The sequence below is a fragment of the Rhinoderma darwinii genome, chromosome 3 (assembly GCF_050947455.1).
Source record: "Rhinoderma darwinii isolate aRhiDar2 chromosome 3, aRhiDar2.hap1, whole genome shotgun sequence".
NCBI classification, from domain to species: Eukaryota; Metazoa; Chordata; class Amphibia; order Anura; family Rhinodermatidae; genus Rhinoderma; species Rhinoderma darwinii.
In genome coordinates this window covers 414627935-414651493 of record NC_134689.1, presented here as the reverse complement: position 1 = coordinate 414651493, position 23559 = coordinate 414627935, and the positions used below count along the sequence as shown (strand labels likewise).

The 23559-nt window shown below is 38.0% G+C and overlaps 28 non-coding genes across 28 annotated transcripts; 15 read left to right on the top strand and 13 right to left on the bottom strand.

Annotated features, from left to right (window-relative positions):
* Positions 1-4388: 4388 nt before the first annotated feature.
* Positions 4389-4460, bottom strand: TRNAE-UUC (transfer RNA glutamic acid (anticodon UUC)). The gene has a single exon. It is a non-coding gene; the product is annotated as a tRNA-Glu (tRNA).
* A 111-nt stretch (positions 4461-4571) lies between these two features.
* On the top strand, positions 4572-4644 carry TRNAM-CAU (transfer RNA methionine (anticodon CAU)). The gene has a single exon. It is a non-coding gene; the product is annotated as a tRNA-Met (tRNA).
* Positions 4645-5838: 1194 nt separating this feature from the next.
* Positions 5839-5910, bottom strand: TRNAE-UUC (transfer RNA glutamic acid (anticodon UUC)). Its single transcript has one exon. It is a non-coding gene; the product is annotated as a tRNA-Glu (tRNA).
* A 111-nt stretch (positions 5911-6021) lies between these two features.
* TRNAM-CAU (transfer RNA methionine (anticodon CAU)) lies at positions 6022-6094 on the top strand. The gene has a single exon. It is a non-coding gene; the product is annotated as a tRNA-Met (tRNA).
* Positions 6095-6746: 652 nt separating this feature from the next.
* On the top strand, positions 6747-6819 carry TRNAI-UAU (transfer RNA isoleucine (anticodon UAU)). Its single transcript has one exon. It is a non-coding gene; the product is annotated as a tRNA-Ile (tRNA).
* A 651-nt stretch (positions 6820-7470) lies between these two features.
* On the top strand, positions 7471-7543 carry TRNAM-CAU (transfer RNA methionine (anticodon CAU)). Its single transcript has one exon. It is a non-coding gene; the product is annotated as a tRNA-Met (tRNA).
* A 652-nt stretch (positions 7544-8195) lies between these two features.
* Positions 8196-8268, top strand: TRNAI-UAU (transfer RNA isoleucine (anticodon UAU)). Its single transcript has one exon. It is a non-coding gene; the product is annotated as a tRNA-Ile (tRNA).
* A 468-nt stretch (positions 8269-8736) lies between these two features.
* On the bottom strand, positions 8737-8808 carry TRNAE-UUC (transfer RNA glutamic acid (anticodon UUC)). The gene has a single exon. It is a non-coding gene; the product is annotated as a tRNA-Glu (tRNA).
* Positions 8809-8919: 111 nt separating this feature from the next.
* On the top strand, positions 8920-8992 carry TRNAM-CAU (transfer RNA methionine (anticodon CAU)). Its single transcript has one exon. It is a non-coding gene; the product is annotated as a tRNA-Met (tRNA).
* Positions 8993-9644: 652 nt separating this feature from the next.
* On the top strand, positions 9645-9717 carry TRNAI-UAU (transfer RNA isoleucine (anticodon UAU)). Its single transcript has one exon. It is a non-coding gene; the product is annotated as a tRNA-Ile (tRNA).
* A 652-nt stretch (positions 9718-10369) lies between these two features.
* On the top strand, positions 10370-10442 carry TRNAM-CAU (transfer RNA methionine (anticodon CAU)). Its single transcript has one exon. It is a non-coding gene; the product is annotated as a tRNA-Met (tRNA).
* Positions 10443-10910: 468 nt separating this feature from the next.
* TRNAE-UUC (transfer RNA glutamic acid (anticodon UUC)) lies at positions 10911-10982 on the bottom strand. Its single transcript has one exon. It is a non-coding gene; the product is annotated as a tRNA-Glu (tRNA).
* A 111-nt stretch (positions 10983-11093) lies between these two features.
* Positions 11094-11166, top strand: TRNAI-UAU (transfer RNA isoleucine (anticodon UAU)). Its single transcript has one exon. It is a non-coding gene; the product is annotated as a tRNA-Ile (tRNA).
* A 652-nt stretch (positions 11167-11818) lies between these two features.
* On the top strand, positions 11819-11891 carry TRNAM-CAU (transfer RNA methionine (anticodon CAU)). The gene has a single exon. It is a non-coding gene; the product is annotated as a tRNA-Met (tRNA).
* Positions 11892-12359: 468 nt separating this feature from the next.
* On the bottom strand, positions 12360-12431 carry TRNAE-UUC (transfer RNA glutamic acid (anticodon UUC)). Its single transcript has one exon. It is a non-coding gene; the product is annotated as a tRNA-Glu (tRNA).
* A 111-nt stretch (positions 12432-12542) lies between these two features.
* On the top strand, positions 12543-12615 carry TRNAI-UAU (transfer RNA isoleucine (anticodon UAU)). Its single transcript has one exon. It is a non-coding gene; the product is annotated as a tRNA-Ile (tRNA).
* Positions 12616-13896: 1281 nt separating this feature from the next.
* On the top strand, positions 13897-13969 carry TRNAI-UAU (transfer RNA isoleucine (anticodon UAU)). The gene has a single exon. It is a non-coding gene; the product is annotated as a tRNA-Ile (tRNA).
* A 652-nt stretch (positions 13970-14621) lies between these two features.
* On the top strand, positions 14622-14694 carry TRNAM-CAU (transfer RNA methionine (anticodon CAU)). The gene has a single exon. It is a non-coding gene; the product is annotated as a tRNA-Met (tRNA).
* A 468-nt stretch (positions 14695-15162) lies between these two features.
* On the bottom strand, positions 15163-15234 carry TRNAE-UUC (transfer RNA glutamic acid (anticodon UUC)). Its single transcript has one exon. It is a non-coding gene; the product is annotated as a tRNA-Glu (tRNA).
* Positions 15235-15345: 111 nt separating this feature from the next.
* Positions 15346-15418, top strand: TRNAI-UAU (transfer RNA isoleucine (anticodon UAU)). Its single transcript has one exon. It is a non-coding gene; the product is annotated as a tRNA-Ile (tRNA).
* A 2006-nt stretch (positions 15419-17424) lies between these two features.
* TRNAM-CAU (transfer RNA methionine (anticodon CAU)) lies at positions 17425-17497 on the top strand. Its single transcript has one exon. It is a non-coding gene; the product is annotated as a tRNA-Met (tRNA).
* A 1312-nt stretch (positions 17498-18809) lies between these two features.
* Positions 18810-18881, bottom strand: TRNAQ-UUG (transfer RNA glutamine (anticodon UUG)). Its single transcript has one exon. It is a non-coding gene; the product is annotated as a tRNA-Gln (tRNA).
* Positions 18882-19498: 617 nt separating this feature from the next.
* On the bottom strand, positions 19499-19570 carry TRNAQ-UUG (transfer RNA glutamine (anticodon UUG)). Its single transcript has one exon. It is a non-coding gene; the product is annotated as a tRNA-Gln (tRNA).
* Positions 19571-20187: 617 nt separating this feature from the next.
* Positions 20188-20259, bottom strand: TRNAQ-UUG (transfer RNA glutamine (anticodon UUG)). Its single transcript has one exon. It is a non-coding gene; the product is annotated as a tRNA-Gln (tRNA).
* Positions 20260-20876: 617 nt separating this feature from the next.
* On the bottom strand, positions 20877-20948 carry TRNAQ-UUG (transfer RNA glutamine (anticodon UUG)). The gene has a single exon. It is a non-coding gene; the product is annotated as a tRNA-Gln (tRNA).
* A 617-nt stretch (positions 20949-21565) lies between these two features.
* On the bottom strand, positions 21566-21637 carry TRNAQ-UUG (transfer RNA glutamine (anticodon UUG)). The gene has a single exon. It is a non-coding gene; the product is annotated as a tRNA-Gln (tRNA).
* A 617-nt stretch (positions 21638-22254) lies between these two features.
* TRNAQ-UUG (transfer RNA glutamine (anticodon UUG)) lies at positions 22255-22326 on the bottom strand. The gene has a single exon. It is a non-coding gene; the product is annotated as a tRNA-Gln (tRNA).
* Positions 22327-22943: 617 nt separating this feature from the next.
* Positions 22944-23015, bottom strand: TRNAQ-UUG (transfer RNA glutamine (anticodon UUG)). The gene has a single exon. It is a non-coding gene; the product is annotated as a tRNA-Gln (tRNA).
* Positions 23016-23559: the final 544 nt, after the last annotated feature.

Sequence of the window (23559 nt, the reverse complement as noted above, 5' to 3'; positions counted from 1 at the left end):
CCTTTGAAAGTGCAAGACTAATAAAAGGTTTTTTCCCATACCGGGAGTCAAACCCAGGCAACATGGGTGAAAACCAGGAATCCTAACCGCTAGACCATATGGGAGCAGTTATTAAGTAAAATGAGTCATGGACTAAGAAAAAGTGGGAATAAAGAAAATATATATATATTTTTTTCATTTTGCCGCTTTGAGCTTGTCTACAAACATCTGGTGGTTGCCTCGTTAGCGCAGTAGGAAGCGTGTCAGTCTAATAATCTGAAGGTCGTGAGTTCGATCCACACACGAGGCACTGTTCAGTGAGTTTTTGTCTTCCTCCATTCATGCAGGAAATCGTGTTTTTCTGCCGAAACGTTTTTAATATATGAGGAAAGTGTTGTTGATTTCCTTGTCATTTTTGAGTGAGTAGAAGAGATGGGAATGATTTGAGCTTTAAATCCAAAATAGGATCTTGCCTAAAAAGAAACAATATTAAAGCAAAGTCCCAATCAGATTGGGTGAAATAGTCTGATGGTTTCTTATTTATTGGCGAAACTAGTTCATTAAAAAAAGGAAAATTAGCCAAACTGACAGGATAAAGGGGTTGTTGACTTGGAGTGAGAAGGGAACAATAGGAATTATTTGAGTTTTCAAGCTCAAATAGGATCTGGTGAAAAGAGGAGGAATGGGTAAACAAAGATAAATTAGAATTTATGGCCACAAAGAGCACTTTTATCCTATAACGCTCAACCTTTGAAAGTGCAAGACTAGTAAAAGGTTTTTTCCCATACCGGGAGTCGAACCCGAGCCACCTGGGTGAAAACCAGGAATCCTAACCGCTAGACAAATGTGGGAGCAGTTATTAAGTAAAATGAGTCATGGACTAAGAAAAAGTGGGAATAAAGAAAATGTATATATATTTTTTCATTTTGCCGCTTTGAGCTTGTCTACAAACATCTGGTGGTTGCCTCGTTAGCGCAGTAGGAAGCGTGTCAGTCTAATAATCTGAAGGTCGTGAGTTCGATCCACACACGAGGCACTGTTCAGTGAGTTTTTGTCTTCCTCCATTCATGCAGGAAATCGGGTTTTTCTGCCGAAACATTTTTAATATATGAGGAAAGTGTTGTTGATTTCCTTGTCATTTTTGAGTGAGTAGAAGAGATGGGAATGATTTGAGCTTTAAATCCAAAATAGGATCTTGCCTAAAAAGAAACAATATTAAAGCAAAGTCCCAATCAGATTGGGTGAAATAGTCTGATGGTTTCTTATTTATTGGCGAAACTAGTTCATTAAAAAAAGGAAAATTAGCCAAACTGACAGGATAAAGGGGTTGTTGACTTGGAGTGAGAAGGGAACAATAGGAATTATTTGAGTTTTCAAGCTCAAATAGGATCTGGTGAAAAGAGGAGGAATGGGTAAACAAAGATAAATTAGAATTTATGGCCACAAAGAGCACTTTTATCCTATAACGCTCAACCTTTGAAAGTGCAAGACTAGTAAAAGGTTTTTTCCCATACCGGGAGTCAAACCCAGGCAACATGGGTGAAAACCAGGAATCCTAACCGCTAGACCATATGGGAGCAGTTATTAAGTAAAATGAGTCATGGACTAAGAAAAAGTGGGAATAAAGAAAATATATATATATTTTTTTCATTTTGCCGCTTTGAGCTTGTCTACAAACATCTGGTGGTTGCCTCGTTAGCGCAGTAGGAAGCGTGTCAGTCTAATAATCTGAAGGTCGTGAGTTCGATCCACACACGAGGCACTGTTCAGTGAGTTTTTGTCTTCCTCCATTCATGCAGGAAATCGTGTTTTTCTGCCGAAACGTTTTTAATATATGAGGAAAGTGTTGTTGATTTCCTTGTCATTTTTGAGTGAGTAGAAGAGATGGGAATGATTTGAGCTTTAAATCCAAAATAGGATCTTGCCTAAAAAGAAACAATATTAAAGCAAAGTCCCAATCAGATTGGGTGAAATAGTCTGATGGTTTCTTATTTATTGGCGAAACTAGTTCATTAAAAAAAGGAAAATTAGCCAAACTGACAGGATAAAGGGGTTGTTGACTTGGAGTGAGAAGGGAACAATAGGAATTATTTGAGTTTTCAAGCTCAAATAGGATCTGGTGAAAAGAGGAGGAATGGGTAAACAAAGATAAATTAGAATTTATGGCCACAAAGAGCACTTTTATCCTATAACGCTCAACCTTTGAAAGTGCAAGACTAGTAAAAGGTTTTTTCCCATACCGGGAGTCAAACCCAGGCAACATGGGTGAAAACCAGGAATCCTAACCGCTAGACCATATGGGAGCAGTTATTAAGTAAAATGAGTCATGGACTAAGAAAAAGTGGGAATAAAGAAAATATATATATATTTTTTTCATTTTGCCGCTTTGAGCTTGTCTACAAACATCTGGTGGTTGCCTCGTTAGCGCAGTAGGAAGCGTGTCAGTCTAATAATCTGAAGGTCGTGAGTTCGATCCACACACGAGGCACTGTTCAGTGAGTTTTTGTCTTCCTCCATTCATGCAGGAAATCGGGTTTTTCTGCCGAAACGTTTTTAATATATGAGGAAAGTGTTGTTGATTTCCTTGTCATTTTTGAGTGAGTAGAAGAGATGGGAATGATTTGAGCTTTAAATCCAAAATAGGATCTTGCCTAAAAAGAAACAATATTAAAGCAAAGTCCCAATCAGATTGGGTGAAATAGTCTGATGGTTTCTTATTTATTGGCGAAACTAGTTCATTAAAAAAAGGAAAATTAGCCAAACTGACAGGATAAAGGGGTTGTTGACTTGGAGTGAGAAGGGAACAATAGGAATTATTTGAGTTTTCAAGCTCAAATAGGATCTGGTGAAAAGAGGAGGAATGGGTAAACAAAGATAAATTAGAATTTATGGCCACAAAGAGCACTTTTATCCTATAACGCTCAACCTTTGAAAGTGCAAGACTAGTAAAAGGTTTTTTCCCATACCGGGAGTCAAACCCAGGCAACATGGGTGAAAACCAGGAATCCTAACCGCTAGACCATATGGGAGCAGTTATTAAGTAAAATGAGTCATGGACTAAGAAAAAGTGGGAATAAAGAAAATATATATATATTTTTTTCATTTTGCCGCTTTGAGCTTGTCTACAAACATCTGGTGGTTGCCTCGTTAGCGCAGTAGGAAGCGTGTCAGTCTAATAATCTGAAGGTCGTGAGTTCGATCCACACACGAGGCACTGTTCAGTGAGTTTTTGTCTTCCTCCATTCATGCAGGAAATCGTGTTTTTCTGCCGAAACGTTTTTAATATATGAGGAAAGTGTTGTTGATTTCCTTGTCATTTTTGAGTGAGTAGAAGAGATGGGAATGATTTGAGCTTTAAATCCAAAATAGGATCTTGCCTAAAAAGAAACAATATTAAAGCAAAGTCCCAATCAGATTGGGTGAAATAGTCTGATGGTTTCTTATTTATTGGCGAAACTAGTTCATTAAAAAAAGGAAAATTAGCCAAACTGACAGGATAAAGGGGTTGTTGACTTGGAGTGAGAAGGGAACAATAGGAATTATTTGAGTTTTCAAGCTCAAATAGGATCTGGTGAAAAGAGGAGGAATGGGTAAACAAAGATAAATTAGAATTTATGGCCACAAAGAGCACTTTTATCCTATAACGCTCAACCTTTGAAAGTGCAAGACTAGTAAAAGGTTTTTTCCCATACCGGGAGTCAAACCCAGGCAACATGGGTGAAAACCAGGAATCCTAACCGCTAGACCATATGGGAGCAGTTATTAAGTAAAATGAGTCATGGACTAAGAAAAAGTGGGAATAAAGAAAATATATATATATTTTTTTCATTTTGCCGCTTTGAGCTTGTCTACAAACATCTGGTGGTTGCCTCGTTAGCGCAGTAGGAAGCGTGTCAGTCTAATAATCTGAAGGTCGTGAGTTCGATCCACACACGAGGCACTGTTCAGTGAGTTTTTGTCTTCCTCCATTCATGCAGGAAATCGGGTTTTTCTGCCGAAACGTTTTTAATATATGAGGAAAGTGTTGTTGATTTCCTTGTCATTTTTGAGTGAGTAGAAGAGATGGGAATGATTTGAGCTTTAAATCCAAAATAGGATCTTGCCTAAAAAGAAACAATATTAAAGCAAAGTCCCAATCAGATTGGGTGAAATAGTCTGATGGTTTCTTATTTATTGGCGAAACTAGTTCATTAAAAAAAGGAAAATTAGCCAAACTGACAGGATAAAGGGGTTGTTGACTTGGAGTGAGAAGGGAACAATAGGAATTATTTGAGTTTTCAAGCTCAAATAGGATCTGGTGAAAAGAGGAGGAATGGGTAAACAAAGATAAGTTAGAATTTATGGCCACAAAGAGCACTTTTATCCTATAACGCTCAACCTTTGAAAGTGCAAGACTAGTAAAAGGTTTTTTCCCATACCGGGAGTCGAACCCGGGCCACCTGGGTGAAAACCAGGAATCCTAACCGCTAGACCATATGGGAGCAGTTATTAAGTATAATGAGTCATGGACTAAGAAAAAGTGGGAATAAAGAAAATGTATATATATTTTTTCATTTTGCCGCTTTGAGCTTGTCTACAAACATCTGGTGGTTGCCTCGTTAGCGCAGTAGGAAGCGTGTCAGTCTCATAATCTGAAGGTCGTGAGTTCGATCCTCACACGAGGCACAGTTCAGTGAGTTTTTGTCTTCCTCCATTCATGCAGGAAATCGGGTTTTTCTGCCGAAACGTTTTTAATATATGAGGAAAGTGTTGTTGATTTCCTTGTCATTTTTGAGTGAGTAGAAGAGATGGGAATGATTTGAGCTTTAAATCCAAAATAGGATCTTGCCTAAAAATAAACAATATTAAAGCAAAGTCCCAATCAGATTGGGTGAAATAGTCTGATGGTTTCTTATTTATTGGCGGAACTAGTTCATTAAAAAAAGGAAAATTAGCCAAACTGACAGGATAAAGGGGTTGTTGACTTGGAGTGAGAAGGGAACAATAGGAATTATTTGAGTTTTCAAGCTCAAATAGGATCTGGTGAAAAGAGGAGGAATGGGTAAACAAAGATAAATTAGAATTTATGGCCACAAAGAGCACTTTTATCCTATAACGCTCAACCTTTGAAAGTGCAAGACTAGTAAAAGGTTTTTTCCCATACCGGGAGTCAAACCCAGGCAACATGGGTGAAAACCAGGAATCCTAACCGCTAGACCATATGGGAGCAGTTATTAAGTAATATGAGTCATGGACTAAGAAAAAGTGGGAATAAAGAAAATATATATATATTTTTTTCATTTTGCCGCTTTGAGCTTGTCTACAAACATCTGGTGGTTGCCTCGTTAGCACAGAAGGAAGCGTGTCAGTCTAATAATCTGAAGGTCGTGAGTTCGATCCACACACGAGGCACTGTTCAGTGAGTTTTTGTCTTCCTCCATTCATGCAGGAAATCGGGTTTTTCTGCCAAAACGTTTTTAATATATGAGGAAAGTGTTGTTGATTTCCTTGTCATTTTTGAGTGAGTAGAAGAGATGGGAATGATTTGAGCTTTAAATCCAAAATAGGATCTTGCCTAAAAAGAAACAATATTAAAGCAAAGTCCCAATCAGATTGGGTGAAATAGTCTGATGGTTTCTTATTTATTGGCGAAACTAGTTCATTAAAAAAAGGAAAATTAGCCAAACTGACAGGATAAAGGGGTTGTTGACTTGGAGTGAGAAGGGAACAATAGGAATTATTTGAGTTTCAAGCTCAAATAGGATCTGGTGAAAAGAGGAGGAATGGGTAAACAAAGATAAGTTAGAATTTATGGCCACAAAGAGCACTTTTATCCTATAACGCTCAACCTTTGAAAGTGCAAGACTAGTGAAAGGTTCTTTCCCATACCAGGAGTCGAACCCGGGCCACCTGGGTGAAAACCAGGAATCCTAACCGCTAGACCATATGGGAGCTGTTATTAAGTATAATGAGTCATGGACTAAGAAAAAGTGGGAATAAAGAAAATGTATATATATTTTTTCATTTTGCCGCTTTGAGCTTGTCTACATGCATCTGGTGGTTGCCTCGTTAGCGCAGTAGGAAGCGTGTCAGTCTCATAATCTGAAGGTCGTGAGTTCGATCCTCACACGAGGCACTGTTCAGTGAGTTTTTGTCTTCCTCCATTCATGCAGGAAATCTGGTTTTTCTGCCGAAACGTTTTTAATATATGAGGAAAGTGTTGTTGATTTCCTTGTCATTTTTGAGTGAGTAGAAGAGATGGGAATGATTTGAGCTTTAAATCCAAAATAGGATTTTGCCTAAAAAGAAACAATATTAAAGCAAAGTCCCAATCAGATTGGGTGAAATAGTCTGATGGTTTCTTATTTATTGGCGAAACTAGTTCATTAAAAAAAGGAAAATTAGCCAAACTGACAGGATAAAGGGGTTGTTGACTTGGAGTGAGAAGGGAACAATAGGAATTATTTGAGTTTTCAAGGTCAAATAGGATCTTGTGAAAAGAGGAGGAATGGGTAAACAAAGATAAGTTAGAATTTATGGCCACAAAGAGCACTTTTATCCTATAACGCTCAACCTTTGAAAATGCAAGACTAGTAAAAGGTTATTTCCCATACCAGGAGTCGAACACAGGCCACCTGGGTGAAAACCAGGAATCCTAACCGCTAGACCATATGGAAGCAGTTATTAAGTATAATGAGTCATGGACTAAGAAAAAGTGGGAATAAAGAAAATATATATATATTTTTTCATTTTGCCGCTTTGAGCTTGTCTACAAACATCTGGTGGTTGCCTCGTTAGTGCAGTAGGAAGCGTGTCAGTCTTATAATCTGAAGGTTGTGAGTTCGATCCTCACACGAGGCACTGTTCAGTGAGTTTTTGTCTTCCTCCATTCACGCAGGAAATCGGGTTTTTCTGCCGAAACGTTTTTAATATATGAGGAAAGTGTTGTTGATTTCCTTGTCATTTTTGAGTGAGTAGAAGAGATGGGAATGATTTGAGCTTTAAATCCAAAATAGGATCTTGCCTAAAAAGAAACAATATTAAAGCAAAGTCCCAATCAGATTGGGTGAAATAGTCTGATGGTTTCTTATTTATTGGCGAAACTAGTTCATTAAAAAAAGGAAAATTAGCCAAACTGACAGGATAAAGGGGTTGTTGACTTGGAGTGAGAAGGGAACAATAGGAATTATTTGAGTTTCAAGCTCAAATAGGATCTGGTGAAAAGAGGAGGAATGGGTAAACAAAGATAAGTTAGAATTTATGGCCACAAAGAGCACTTTTATCCTATAACGCTCAACCTTTGAAAGTGCAAGACTAGTGAAAGGTTCTTTCCCATACCGGGAGTCAAACCCAGGCCACCTGGGTGAAAACCAGGAATCCTAACCGCTAGACCATATGGAAGCAGTTACTAAGTAAAATGAGTCATGGACTAAGAAAAAGTGGGAATAAAGAAAATTTATATATATTTTTTCATTTTGCCGCTTTGAGCTTGTCTACAAACATCTGGTGGTTGCCTCGTTAGCGCAGTAGGAAGCGTGTCAGTCTCATAATCTGAAGGTCGTGAGTTCGATCCTCACACGAGGCACTGTTCAGTGAGTTTTTGTCTTCCTCCATTCATGCAGGAAATCTGGTTTTTCTGCCGAAACGTTTTTAATATATGAGGAAAGTGTTGTTGATTTCCTTGTCATTTTTGAGTGAGTAGAAGAGATGGGAATGATTTGAGCTTTAAATCCAAAATAGGATTTTGCCTAAAAAGAAACAATATTAAAGCAAAGTCCCAATCAGATTGGGTGAAATAGTCTGATGGTTTCTTATTTATTGGCGAAACTAGTTCATTAAAAAAAGGAAAATTAGCCAAACTGACAGGATAAAGGGGTTGTTGACTTGGAGTGAGAAGGGAACAATAGGAATTATTTGAGTTTTCAAGGTCAAATAGGATCTTGTGAAAAGAGGAGGAATGGGTAAACAAAGATAAGTTAGAATTTATGGCCACAAAGAGCACTTTTATCCTATAACGCTCAACCTTTGAAAATGCAAGACTAGTAAAAGGTTATTTCCCATACCAGGAGTCGAACACAGGCCACCTGGGTGAAAACCAGGAATCCTAACCGCTAGACCATATGGAAGCAGTTATTAAGTATAATGAGTCATGGACTAAGAAAAAGTGGGAATAAAGAAAATATATATATATTTTTTCATTTTGCCGCTTTGAGCTTGTCTACAAACATCTGGTGGTTGCCTCGTTAGTGCAGTAGGAAGCGTGTCAGTCTTATAATCTGAAGGTTGTGAGTTCGATCCTCACACGAGGCACTGTTCAGTGAGTTTTTGTCTTCCTCCATTCACGCAGGAAATCGGGTTTTTCTGCCGAAACGTTTTTAATATATGAGGAAAGTGTTGTTGATTTCCTTGTCATTTTTGAGTGAGTAGAAGAGATGGGAATGATTTGAGCTTTAAATCCAAAATAGGATCTTGCCTAAAAAGAAACAATATTAAAGCAAAGTCCCAATCAGATTGGGTGAAATAGTCTGATGGTTTCTTATTTATTGGCGAAACTAGTTCATTAAAAAAAGGAAAATTAGCCAAACTGACAGGATAAAGGGGTTGTTGACTTGGAGTGAGAAGGGAACAATAGGAATTATTTGAGTTTCAAGCTCAAATAGGATCTGGTGAAAAGAGGAGGAATGGGTAAACAAAGATAAGTTAGAATTTATGGCCACAAAGAGCACTTTTATCCTATAACGCTCAACCTTTGAAAGTGCAAGACTAGTGAAAGGTTCTTTCCCATACCAGGAGTCGAACCCGGGCCACCTGGGTGAAAACCAGGAATCCTAACCGCTAGACCATATGGGAGCTGTTATTAAGTATAATGAGTCATGGACTAAGAAAAAGTGGGAATAAAGAAAATGTATATATATTTTTTCATTTTGCCGCTTTGAGCTTGTCTACATGCATCTGGTGGTTGCCTCGTTAGCGCAGTAGGAAGCGTGTCAGTCTCATAATCTGAAGGTCGTGAGTTCGATCCTCACACGAGGCACTGTTCAGTGAGTTTTTGTCTTCCTCCATTCATGCAGGAAATCTGGTTTTTCTGCCGAAACGTTTTTAATATATGAGGAAAGTGTTGTTGATTTCCTTGTCATTTTTGAGTGAGTAGAAGAGATGGGAATGATTTGAGCTTTAAATCCAAAATAGGATTTTGCCTAAAAAGAAACAATATTAAAGCAAAGTCCCAATCAGATTGGGTGAAATAGTCTGATGGTTTCTTATTTATTGGCGAAACTAGTTCATTAAAAAAAGGAAAATTAGCCAAACTGACAGGATAAAGGGGTTGTTGACTTGGAGTGAGAAGGGAACAATAGGAATTATTTGAGTTTTCAAGGTCAAATAGGATCTTGTGAAAAGAGGAGGAATGGGTAAACAAAGATAAGTTAGAATTTATGGCCACAAAGAGCACTTTTATCCTATAACGCTCAACCTTTGAAAATGCAAGACTAGTAAAAGGTTATTTCCCATACCGGGAGTCGAACACAGGCCACCTGGGTGAAAACCAGGAATCCTAACCGCTAGACCATATGGAAGCAGTTATTAAGTATAATGAGTCATGGACTAAGAAAAAGTGGGAATAAAGAAAATATATATATATTTTTTCATTTTGCCGCTTTGAGCTTGTCTACAAACATCTGGTGGTTGCCTCGTTAGTGCAGTAGGAAGCGTGTCAGTCTTATAATCTGAAGGTTGTGAGTTCGATCCTCACACGAGGCACTGTTCAGTGAGTTTTTGTCTTCCTCCATTCACGCAGGAAATCGGGTTTTTCTGCCGAAACGTTTTTAATATATGAGGAAAGTGTTGTTGATTTCCTTATCATTTTTGAGTGAGTAGAAGATATGGGAATGATTTGAGCTTTAAATCCAAAATAGGATCTTGCCTAAAAAGAAACAATATTAAAGCAAAGTCCCAATCAGATTGGGTGAAATAGTCTGATGGTTTCTTATTTATTGGCGAAACTAGTTCATTAAAAAAAGGAAAATTAGCCAAACTGACAGGATAAAGGGGTTGTTGACTTGGAGTGAGAAGGGAACAATAGGAATTATTTGAGTTTTCAAGCTCAAATAGGATCTGGTGAAAAGAGGAGGAATGGGTAAACAAAGATAAGTTTGAATTTATGGCCACAAAGAGCACTTTTATCCTATAACGCTCAACCTTTGAAAATGCCAGACTAGTGAAAGGTTCTTTCCCATACCAGGAGTCAAACCCAGGCCACCTGGGTGAAAAACAGGAATCCTAACCGCTAGACCATATGGGAGCAGTTATTAAGTATAATGAGTCATGGACTAAGAAAAAGTGGGAATAAAGAAAATGTATATATATTTTTTCATTTTGCCGCTTTGAGCTTGTCTACAAACATCTGGTGGTTGCCTCGTTAGCGCAGTAGGAAGCGTGTCAGTCTCATAATCTGAAGGTTGTGAGTTCGATCCTCACACGAGGCACTGTTCAGTGAGTTTTTGTCTTCCTCCATTCATGCAGGAAATCTGGTTTTTCTGCCGAAACGTTTTTAATATATGAGGAAAGTGTTGTTGATTTCCTTGTCATTTTTGAGTGAGTAGAAGAGATGGGAATGATTTGAGCTTTAAATCCAAAATAGGATCTTGCCTAAAAAGAAACAATATTAAAGCAAAGTCCCAATCAGATTGGGTAAAATAGTCTGATGGTTTCTTATTTATTGGCGAAACTAGTTCATTAAAAAAAGGAAAATTAGCCAAACTGACAGGATAAAGGGGTTGTTGACTTGGAGTGAGAAGGGAACAATAGGAATTATTTGAGTTTTCAAGCTCAAATAGGATCTGGTGAAAAGAGGAGGAATGGGTAAACAAAGATAAGTTAGAATTTATGGCCACAAAGAGCACTTTTATCCTATACGCTCAACCTTTGAAAGTGCAAGACTAGTGAAAGGTTCTTTCCCATACCAGGAGTCGAACCCGGGCCACCTGGGTGAAAACCAGGAATCCTAACCGCTGGACCATATGGGAGCTGTTATTAAGTATAATGAGTCATGGACTAAGAAAAAGTGGGAATAAAGAAAATATATATATATTTTTTCATTTTGCCGCTTTGAGCTTGTCTACAAACATCTGGTGGTTGCCTCGTTATCGCAGTAGGAAGCGTGTCAGTCTTATAATCTGAAGGTTGTGAGTTCGATCCTCACACGAGGCACTGTTCAGTGAGATTTTGTCTTCCTCCATTCACGCAGGAAATCGGGTTTTTCTGCCGAAACGTTTTTAATATATGAGGAAAGTGTTGTTGATTTCCTTATCATTTTTGAGTGAGTAGAAGAGATGGGAATGATTTGAGCTTTAAATCCAAAATAGGATCTTGCCTAAAAAGAAACAATATTAAAGCAAAGTCCCAATCAGATTGGGTGAAATAGTCTGATGGTTTCTTATTTATTGGCGAAACTAGTTCATTAAAAAAAGGAAAATTAGCCAAACTGACAGGATAAATGGGTTGTTGACTTGGAGTGAGAAGGGAACAATAGGAATTATTTGAGTTTTCAAGGTCAAATAGGATCTGGTGAAAAGAGGAGGAATGGGTAAACAAAGATAAGTTAGAATTTATGGCCACAAAGAGCACTTTTATCCTATAACGCTCAACCTTTGAAAATGCCAGACTAGTGAAAGGTTCTTTCCCATACCAGGAGTCAAACCCAGGCCACCTGGGTGAAAAACAGGAATCCTAACCGCTAGACCATATGGGAGCAGTTATTAAGTATAATGAGTCATGGACTAAGAAAAAGTGGGAATAAAGAAAATGTATATATATTTTTTCATTTTGCCGCTTTGAGCTTGTCTACAAACATCTGGTGGTTGCCTCGTTAGCGCAGTAGGAAGCGTGTCAGTCTCATAATCTGAAGGTTGTGAGTTCGATCCTCACACGAGGCACTGTTCAGTGAGTTTTTGTCTTCCTCCATTCATGCAGGAAATCTGGTTTTTCTGCCGAAACGTTTTTAATATATGAGGAAAGTGTTGTTGATTTCCTTGTCATTTTTGAGTGAGTAGAAGAGATGGGAATGATTTGAGCTTTAAATCCAAAATAGGATCTTGCCTAAAAAGAAACAATATTAAAGCAAAGTCCCAATCAGATTGGGTAAAATAGTCTGATGGTTTCTTATTTATTGGCGAAACTAGTTCATTAAAAAAAGGAAAATTAGCCAAACTGACAGGATAAAGGGGTTGTTGACTTGGAGTGAGAAGGGAACAATAGGAATTATTTGAGTTTTCAAGCTCAAATAGGATCTGGTGAAAAGAGGAGGAATGGGTAAACAAAGATAAGTTAGAATTTATGGCCACAAAGAGCACTTTTATCCTATACGCTCAACCTTTGAAAGTGCAAGACTAGTGAAAGGTTCTTTCCCATACCAGGAGTCGAACCCGGGCCACCTGGGTGAAAACCAGGAATCCTAACCGCTGGACCATATGGGAGCTGTTATTAAGTATAATGAGTCATGGACTAAGAAAAAGTGGGAATAAAGAAAATATATATATATTTTTTCATTTTGCCGCTTTGAGCTTGTCTACAAACATCTGGTGGTTGCCTCGTTAGCGCAGTAGGAAGCGTGTCAGTCTTATAATCTGAAGGTTGTGAGTTCGATCCTCACACGAGGCACTGTTCAGTGAGATTTTGTCTTCCTCCATTCACGCAGGAAATCGGGTTTTTCTGCCGAAACGTTTTTAATATATGAGGAAAGTGTTGTTGATTTCCTTATCATTTTTGAGTGAGTAGAAGAGATGGGAATGATTTGAGCTTTAAATCCAAAATAGGATCTTGCCTAAAAAGAAACAATATTAAAGCAAAGTCCCAATCAGATTGGGTGAAATAGTCTGATGGTTTCTTATTTATTGGCGAAACTAGTTCATTAAAAAAAGGAAAATTAGCCAAACTGACAGGATAAATGGGTTGTTGACTTGGAGTGAGAAGGGAACAATAGGAATTATTTGAGTTTTCAAGGTCAAATAGGATCTGGTGAAAAGAGGAGGAATGGGTAAACAAAGATAAGTTAGAATTTATGGCCACAAAGAGCACTTTTATCCTATAACGCTCAACCTTTGAAAATGCAAGACTAGTAAAAGGTTCTTCCCCATACCAGGAGCCGAACCCAGGCCACCTGGGTGAAAACCAGGAATCCTAACCGCTAGACCATATGGAAGCAGTCATTAAGTAAAATGAGTTATGGACTAAGAAAAAGTGGGAATAAAGAAAATGTATATATATTTTTTCGATCCTCACACGAGGCACTGTTCAGTGAGTTTTTGTCTTCCTCCATTCACGCAGGAAATCGGGTTTTTCTGCCGAAACGTTTTTAATATATGAGGAAAGTGTTGTTGATTTCCTTGTCATTTTTGAGTGAGTAGAAGAGATGGGAATGATTTGAGCTTTAAATCCAAAATAGGATCTTGCCTAAAAAGAAACAATATTAAAGCAAATTCCCAATCAGATTGGGTGAAATAGTCTGATGGTTTCTTATTTATTGGCGAAACTAGTTCATTAAAAAAAGGAAAATGAGCCAAACTGACAGGATAAAGGGGTTGTTGACTTGGAGTGAGAAGGGAACAATAGGAATTATTTGAGTTTTCAAGCTCAAATAGGATCTGGTGAAAAGAGGAGGAATGGGTAAACAAAGATAAGTTAGAATTTATGGCCACAAAGAGCACTTTTTTCCTATAACGCTCAACCTTTGAAAATGCAAGACTAGTAAAAGGTTCTTTCCCATACCGGGAGTCGAACCCAGGCCACCTGGGTAAAAACCAGGAATCCTAACCGCTGGACCATATGGGAGCTGTTATTAAGTATAATGAGTCATGGACTAAGAAAAAGTGGGAATAAAGAAAATATATATATATTTTTTCATTTTGCCGCTTTGAGCTTGTCTACAAACATCTGGTGGTTGCCTCGTTAGCGCAGTAGGAAACGTGTCAGTCTTATAATCTGAAGGTTGTGAGTTCGATCCTCACACGAGGCACTGTTCAGTGAGATTTTGTCTTCCTCCATTCACGCAGGAAATCGGGTTTTTCTGCCGAAACGTTTTTAATATATGAGGAAAGTGTTGTTGATTTCCTTATCATTTTTGAGTGAGTAGAAGAGATGGGAATGATTTGAGCTTTAAATCCAAAATAGGATCTTGCCTAAAAAGAAACAATATTAAAGCAAAGTCCCAATCAGATTGGGTGAAATAGTCTGATGGTTTCTTATTTATTGGCGAAACTAGTTCATTAAAAAAAGGAAAATTAGCCAAACTGACAGGATAAATGGGTTGTTGACTTGGAGTGAGAAGGGAACAATAGGAATTATTTGAGTTTTCAAGGTCAAATAGGATCTGGTGAAAAGAGGAGGAATGGGTAAACAAAGATAAGTTAGAATTTATGGCCACAAAGAGCACTTTTATCCTATAACGCTCAACCTTTGAAAATGCCAGACTAGTGAAAGGTTCTTTCCCATACCAGGAGTCAAACCCAGGCCACCTGGGTGAAAAACAGGAATCCTAACCGCTAGACCATATGGGAGCAGTTATTAAGTATAATGAGTCATGGACTAAGAAAAAGTGGGAATAAAGAAAATGTATATATATTTTTTCATTTTGCCGCTTTGAGCTTGTCTACAAACATCTGGTGGTTGCCTCGTTAGCGCAGTAGGAAGCGTGTCAGTCTCATAATCTGAAGGTTGTGAGTTCGATCCTCACACGAGGCACTGTTCAGTGAGTTTTTGTCTTCCTCCATTCATGCAGGAAATCTGGTTTTTCTGCCGAAACGTTTTTAATATATGAGGAAAGTGTTGTTGATTTCCTTGTCATTTTTGAGTGAGTAGAAGAGATGGGAATGATTTGAGCTTTAAATCCAAAATAGGATCTTGCCTAAAAAGAAACAATATTAAAGCAAAGTCCCAATCAGATTGGGTAAAATAGTCTGATGGTTTCTTATTTATTGGCGAAACTAGTTCATTAAAAAAAGGAAAATTAGCCAAACTGACAGGATAAAGGGGTTGTTGACTTGGAGTGAGAAGGGAACAATAGGAATTATTTGAGTTTTCAAGCTCAAATAGGATCTGGTGAAAAGAGGAGGAATGGGTAAACAAAGATAAGTTAGAATTTATGGCCACAAAGAGCACTTTTATCCTATACGCTCAACCTTTGAAAGTGCAAGACTAGTGAAAGGTTCTTTCCCATACCAGGAGTCGAACCCGGGCCACCTGGGTGAAAACCAGGAATCCTAACCGCTGGACCATATGGGAGCTGTTATTAAGTATAATGAGTCATGGACTAAGAAAAAGTGGGAATAAAGAAAATATATATATATTTTTTCATTTTGCCGCTTTGAGCTTGTCTACAAACATCTGGTGGTTGCCTCGTTAGCGCAGTAGGAAGCGTGTCAGTCTTATAATCTGAAGGTTGTGAGTTCGATCCTCACACGAGGCACTGTTCAGTGAGATTTTGTCTTCCTCCATTCACGCAGGAAATCGGGTTTTTCTGCCGAAACGTTTTTAATATATGAGGAAAGTGTTGTTGATTTCCTTATCATTTTTGAGTGAGTAGAAGAGATGGGAATGATTTGAGCTTTAAATCCAAAATAGGATCTTGCCTAAAAAGAAACAATATTAAAGCAAAGTCCCAATCAGATTGGGTGAAATAGTCTGATGGTTTCTTATTTATTGGCGAAACTAGTTCATTAAAAAAAGGAAAATTAGCCAAACTGACAGGATAAATGGGTTGTTGACTTGGAGTGAGAAGGGAACAATAGGAATTATTTGAGTTTTCAAGGTCAAATAGGATCTGGTGAAAAGAGGAGGAATGGGTAAACAAAGATAAGTTAGAATTTATGGCCACAAAGAGCACTTTTATCCTATAACGCTCAACCTTTGAAAATGCAAGACTAGTAAAAGGTTCTTCCCCATACCAGGAGCCGAACCCAGGCCACCTGGGTGAAAACCAGGAATCCTAACCGCTAGACCATATGGAAGCAGTCATTAAGTAAAATGAGTTATGGACTAAGAAAAAGTGGGAATAAAGAAAATGTATATATATTTTTTCGATCCTCACACGAGGCACTGTTCAGTGAGTTTTTGTCTTCCTCCATTCACGCAGGAAATCGGGTTTTTCTGCCGAAACGTTTTTAATATATGAGGAAAGTGTTGTTGATTTCCTTGTCATTTTTGAGTGAGTAGAAGAGATGGGAATGATTTGAGCTTTAAATCCAAAATAGGATCTTGCCTAAAAAGAAACAATATTAAAGCAAATTCCCAATCAGATTGGGTGAAATAGTCTGATGGTTTCTTATTTATTGGCGAAACTAGTTCATTAAAAAAAGGAAAATGAGCCAAACTGACAGGATAAAGGGGTTGTTGACTTGGAGTGAGAAGGGAACAATAGGAATTATTTGAGTTTTCAAGCTCAAATAGGATCTGGTGAAAAGAGGAGGAATGGGTAAACAAAGATAAGTTAGAATTTATGGCCACAAAGAGCACTTTTTTCCTATAACGCTCAACCTTTGAAAATGCAAGACTAGTAAAAGGTTCTTTCCCATACCGGGAGTCGAACCCAGGCCACCTGGGTAAAAACCAGGAATCCTAACCGCTAGACCATATGGGAGCTGTTATTAAGTAAAATGAGTCATGGACTAAGAAAAAGTGGGAATAAAGAAAATATATATATATATTTTCATTTTGCCGCTTTGAGCTTGTCTATATACATCTGGTGGTTGCCTCGTTAGCGCAGTAGGAAACGTGTCAGTCTCATAATCTGAAGGTTGCGAGTTCGATCCTCACACGAGGCACTGTTCAGTGAGTTTTTGTCTTCCTCCATTCACGCAGGAAATCGGGTTTTTCTGCCGAAACGTTTTTAATATATGAGGAAAGTGTTGTTGATTTCCTTGTCATTTTTGAGTGAGTAGAAGAGATGGGAATGATTTGAGCTTTAAATCCAAAATAGGATCTTGCCTAAAAAGAAACAATATTAAAGCAAAGTCCCAATCAGATTGGGTGAAATAGTCTGATGGTTTCTTATTTATTGGCGAAACTAGTTCATTAAAAAAAGGAAAATGAGCCAAACTGACAGGATAAAGGGGTTGTTGACTTGGAGTGAGAAGGGAACAATAGGAATTATTTGAGTTTTCAAGGTCAAATAGGATCTTGTGAAAAGAGGAGGAATGGGTAAACAAAGATAAGTTAGAATTTATGGCCACAAAGAGCACTTTTATCCTATAACGCTCAACCTTTGAAAATGCAAGACTAGTAAAAGGTTCTTCCCCATACCAGGAGCCGAACCCATAACACCTGGGTGAAAACCAGGAATCCTAACCGCTAGACCATATGGAAGCAGTTATTAAGTAAAATGAGTTATGGACTAAGAAAAAGTGGGAATAAAGATAATGTATATATATTTTTTCATTTTGCCGCTTTGAGCTTGTCTACAAACATCTGGTGGTTGCCTCGTTAGCGCAGTAGGAAGCGTGTCAGTCTCATAATCTGAAGGTCGTGAGTTCGATCCTCACACGAGGCACTATTCAGTGAGTTTTTGTCTTCCTCCATTCATGCAGGAAATCGGGTTTTTCTGCCGAAACGTTTTTAATATACGAGGAAAGGTCAAAGTCGACCTCCCACAATAATCAAGAGGGCATAGCTTCTGTGACTGCATGATCACCAAGATGTACAATTATTTTCTATTGCGGTTATATAACAAAAGCTAGAACCCTGCATTTAGAAAGGGAAAATACTATTACCAACTCAATGGGAAAAAACTGGGAAATAAATTTATGAATTTCAGTTGACTGAAAAGTTAAGGGTAGTAACCAGTGTCAGGCAGCTACTGCCAAGGCAAAAAGACTGTAAATTAGTTTCCATTTGGATAATCTACAATGTGGATCATACTAATTTCCAAGGTCTGTCTGTACTGAACACCCTACGAGCTGCAAGTAGAGCCAGTGTTTGCATTACATGCCATAAAAAGACCCTTTAAATTTGTGGATTTTATATGCCCTCAATTCCATTCGTTTAATTATCTCTACGAGAGAATATTATAAAAAACATTTGTGTTGCTAAATCGTGTTTATGGCGTACAACAAGCACTATCAATACTATACTCATTGAAAAGGTACTACACTCAGAAGGAAGTAAACTGTGGCAAGGTCCCACCGAGAGTTGAACTCGGTTTGCTAGATTCAAAGTCCAGAGTGCTAACCATTACACCATGGCACCCTTGACAATAGAGTGAGGTTTGGATATTTCTACTAAACAGGCAGTACGTGTAATTACAATAAAGGGTCGGCTATCAATCAAAGTCGACCTCCCACAATAATCAAGAGGGCATAGCTTCTGTGCCTGCATGATCACCAAGATGTACAATTATTTTCTATTGCGGTTATATAACAAAAGCTAGAACCCTGCATTTAGAAAGGGAAAATACTATTACCAACTCAATGGGAAAAAACTGGGAAATAAATTTATGAATTTCAGTTGACTGAAAAGTTAACGGTAGTAACCAGTGTCAGGCAGCTACTGCCAAGGCAGAAAGACTGTAAATTAGTTTCCATTTGGATAATCTACAATGTGGATCATACTAATTTCCAAGGTCTGTCTGTACTGAACACCTTACGAGCTGGAAGTGGAGCCAGTGTTTGCATTACATGCCATAAAAAGACCCTTTAAATTTGTTGATTTTATATGCCCTCAATTCCATTCGTTTAATTATCTCTACGAGAGAATATTATAAAAAACATTTGTGTTGCTAAATCGTGTTTATGGCGTACAACAAGCACTATCAATACAATACTCATTGAAAAGGTACTACACTCAGATGGAAGTAAACTGTGGCAAGGTCCCACCGAGAGTTGAACTCGGATTGCTGGATTCAAAGTCCAGAGTGATAACCATTACACCATGGAACCCTTGACAATAGAGGGAGGTTTGGATATTTCTACTAAACAGGCAGTACGTGTAATTACAATAAAGGGTCGGCTATCAATCAAAGTCGACCTCCCACAATAATCAAGAGGGCATAGCTTCTGTGCCTGCATGATCACCAAGATGTACAATTATTTTCTATTGCGGTTATATAACAAAAGCTAGAACCCTGCATTTAGAAAGGGAAAATACTATTACCAACTCAATGGGAAAAAACTGGGAAATAAATTTATGAATTTCAGTTGACTGAAAAGTTAACGGTAGTAACCAGTGTCAGGCAGCTACTGCCAAGGCAAAAAGACTGTAAATTAGTTTCCATTTGGATAATCTACAATGTGGATCATACTAATTTCCAAGGTCTGTCTGTACTGAACACCCTACGAGCTGGAAGTAGAGCCAGTGTTTGCATTACATGCCATAAAAAGACCCTTTAAATTTGTTGATTTTATATGCCCTCAATTCCATTCGTTTAATTATCTCTACGAGAGAATATTATAAAAAACATTTGTGTTGCTAAATCGTGTTTATGGCGTACAACAAGCACTATCAATACAATACTCATTGAAAAGGTACTACACTCAGAAGGAAGTAAACTGTGGCAAGGTCCCACCGAGAGTTGAACTCGGATTGCTGGATTCAAAGTCCAGAGTGATAACCATTACACCATGGAACCCTTGACAATAGAGGGAGGTTTGGATATTTCTACTAAACAGGCAGTACGTGTAATTACAATAAAGGGTCGGCTATCAATCAAAGTCGACCTCCCACAATAATCAAGAGGGCATAGCTTCTGTGCCTGCATGATCACCAAGATGTACAATTATTTTCTATTGCGGTTATATAACAAAAGCTAGAACCCTGCATTTAGATAGGGAAAATACTATTACCAACTCAATGGGAAAAAACTGGGAAATAAATTTATGAATTTCAGTTGACTGAAAAGTTAACGGTAGTAACCAGTGTCAGGCAGCTACTGCCAAGGCAGAAAGACTGTAAATTAGTTTCCATTTGGATAATGTACAATGTGGATCATACTAATTTCCAAGGTCTGTCTGTACTGAACACCCTACGAGCTGCAAGTAGAGCCAGTGTTTGCATTACATGCCATAAAAAGACCCTTTAAATTTGTTGATTTTATATGCCCTCAATTCCATTCGTTTAATTATCTCTACGAGAGAATATTATAAAAAACATTTGTGTTGCTAAATCGTGTTTATGGCGTACAACAAGCACTATCAATACAATACTCATTGAAAAGGTACTACACTCAGAAGGAAGTAAACAGTGGCAAGATCCCACCGAGAGTTGAACTCGGATTGCTGGATTCAAAGTCCAGAGTGATAACCATTACACCATGGAACCCTTGACAATAGAGGGAGGTTTGGATATTTCTACTAAACAGGCAGTACGTGTAATTACAATAAAGGGTCGGCTATCAATCAAAGTCGACCTCCCACAATAATCAAGAGGGCATAGCTTCTGTGCCTGCATGATCACCAAGATGTACAATTATTTTCTATTGCGGTTATATAACAAAAGCTAGAACCCTGCATTTAGAAAGGGAAAATACTATTACCAACTCAATGGGAAAAAACTGGGAAATAAATTTATGAATTTCAGTTGACTGAAAAGTTAAGGGTAGTAACCAGTGTCAGGCAGCTACTGCCAAGGCAAAAAGACTGTAAATTAGTTTCCATTTGGATAATCTACAATGTGGATCATACTAATTTCCAAGGTCTGTCTGTACTGAACACCCTACGAGCTGCAAGTAGAGCCAGTGTTTGCATTACATGCCATAAAAAGACCCTTTAAATTTGTTGATTTTATATGCCCTCAATTCCATTCGTTTAATTATCTCTACGAGAGAATATTATAAAAAACATTTGTGTTGCTAAATCGTGTTTATGGCGTACAACAAGCACTATCAATACAATACTCATTGAAAAGTTACTACACTCAGAAGGAAGTAAACTGTGGCAAGGTCCCACCGAGAGTTGAACTCGGATTGCTGGATTCAAAGTCCAGAGTGATAACCATTACACCATGGAACCCTTGACAATAGAGGGAGGTTTGGATATTTCTACTAAACAGGCAGTACGTGTAATTACAATAAAGGGTCGGCTATCAATCAAAGTCGACCTCCCACAATAATCAAGAGGGCATAGCTTCTGTGCCTGCATGATCACCAAGATGTACAATTATTTTCTATTGCGGTTATATAACAAAAGCTAGAACCCTGCATTTAGAAAGGGAAAATACTATTACCAACTCAATGGGAAAAAACTGGGAAATAAATTTATGAATTTCAGTTGACTGAAAAGTTAACGGTAGTAACCAGTGTCAGGCAGCTACTGCCAAGGCAGAAAGACTGTAAATTAGTTTCCATTTGGATAATGTACAATGTGGATCATACTAATTTCCAAGGTCTGTCTGTACTGAACACCCTACGAGCTGTAAGTAGAGCCAGTGTTTGCATTACATGCCATAAAAAGACCCTTTAAATTTGTTGATTTTATATGCCCTCAATTCCATTCGTTTAATTATCTCTACGAGAGAATATTATAAAAAACATTTGTGTTGCTAAATCGTGTTTATGGCGTACAACAAGCACTATCAATACAATACTCATTGAAAAGGTACTACACTCAGAAGGAAGTAAACTGTGGCAAGGTCCCACCGAGAGTTGAACTCGGATTGCTGGATTCAAAGTCCAGAGTGCTAACCATTACACCATGAAACCCTTGACAATAGAAGGAGGTTTGGATATTTCTACTAAACAGGCAGTACGTGTAATTACAATAAAGGGTCGGCTATCAATCAAAGTCGACCTCCCACAATAATCAAGAGGGCATAGCTTCTGTGCCTGCATGATCACCAAGATGTACAATTATTTTCTATTGCGGTTATATAACAAAAGCTAGAACCCTGCATTTAGAAAGGGAAAATACTATTACCAACTCAATGGGAAAAAACTGGGAAATAAATTTATGAATTTCAGTTGACTGAAAAGTTAAGGGTAGTAACCAGTGTCAGGCAGCTACTGCCAAGGCAAAAAGACTGTAAATTAGTTTCCATTTGGATAATGTACAATGTGGATCATACTAATTTCCAAGGTCTGTCTGTACTGAACACCCTACGAGCTGCAAGTAGAGCCAGTGTTTGCATTACATGCCATAAAAAGACCCTTTAAATTTGTTGATTTTATATGCCCTCAATTCCATTCGTTTAATTATCTCTACGAGAGAATATTATAAAAAACATTTGTGTTGCTAAATCGTGTTTATGGCGTACAACAAGCACTATCAATACAATACTCATTGAAAAGGTACTACACTCAGAAGGAAGTAAACTGTGGCAAGGTCCCACCGAGAGTTGAACTCGGATTGCTGGATTCAAAGTCCAGAGTGATAACCATTACACCATGGAACCCTTGACAATAGAGGGAGGTTTGGATATTTCTACTAAACAGGCAGTACGTGTAATTACAATAAAGGGTCGGCTATCAATCAAAGTCGACCTCCCACAATAATCAAGAGGGCATAGCTTCTGTGCCTGCATGATCACCAAGATGTACAATTATTTTCTATTGCGGTTATATAACAAAAGCTAGAACCCTGCATTTAGAAAGGGAAAATACTATTACCAACTCAATGGGAAAAAACTGGGAAATAAATTTATGAATTTCAGTTGACTGAAAAGTTAAGGGTAGTAACCAGTGTCAGGCAGCTACTGCCAAGGCAAAAAGACTGTAAATTAGTTTCCATTTGGATAATCTACAATGTGGATCATACTAATTTCCAAGGTCTGTCTGTACTGAACACCCTACGAGCTGCAAGTAGAGCCAGTGTTTGCATTACATGCCATAAAAAGACCCTTTAAATTTGTTGATTTTATATGCCCTCAATTCCATTCGTTTAATTATCTCTACGAGAGAATATTATAAAAAACATTTGTGTTGCTAAATCGTGTTTATGGCGTACAACAAGCACTATCAATACAATACTCATTGAAAAGGTACTACACTCAGAAGGAAGTAAACTGTGGCAAGGTCCCACCGAGAGTTGAACTCGGATTGCTGGATTCAAAGTCCAGAGTGATAACCATTACACCATGGAACCCTTGACAATAGAGGGAGGTTTGGATATTTCTACTAAACAGGCAGTACGTGTAATTACAATAAAGGGTCGGCTATCAATCAAAGTCGACCTCCCACAATAATCAAGAGGGCATAGCTTCTGTGCCTGCATGATCACCAAGATGTACAATTATTTTCTATTGCGGTTATATAACAAAAGCTAGAACCCTGCATTTAGAAAGGGAAAATACTATTACCAACTCAATGGGAAAAAACTGGGAAATAAATTTATGAATTTCAGTTGACTGAAAAGTTAAGGGTAGTAACCAGTGTCAGGCAGCTACTGCCAAGGCAAAAAGACTGTAAATTAGTTTCCATTTGGATAATCTACAATGTGGATCATACTAATTTCCAAGGTCTGTCTGTACTGAACACCCTACGAGCTGCAAGTAGAGCCAGTGTTTGCATTGCATGCCATAAAAAGACCCTTTAAATTTGTTGATTTTATATGCCCTCAATTCCATTCGTTTAATTATCTCTACGAGAGAATATTATAAAAAACATTTGTGTTGCTAAATCGTGTTTAT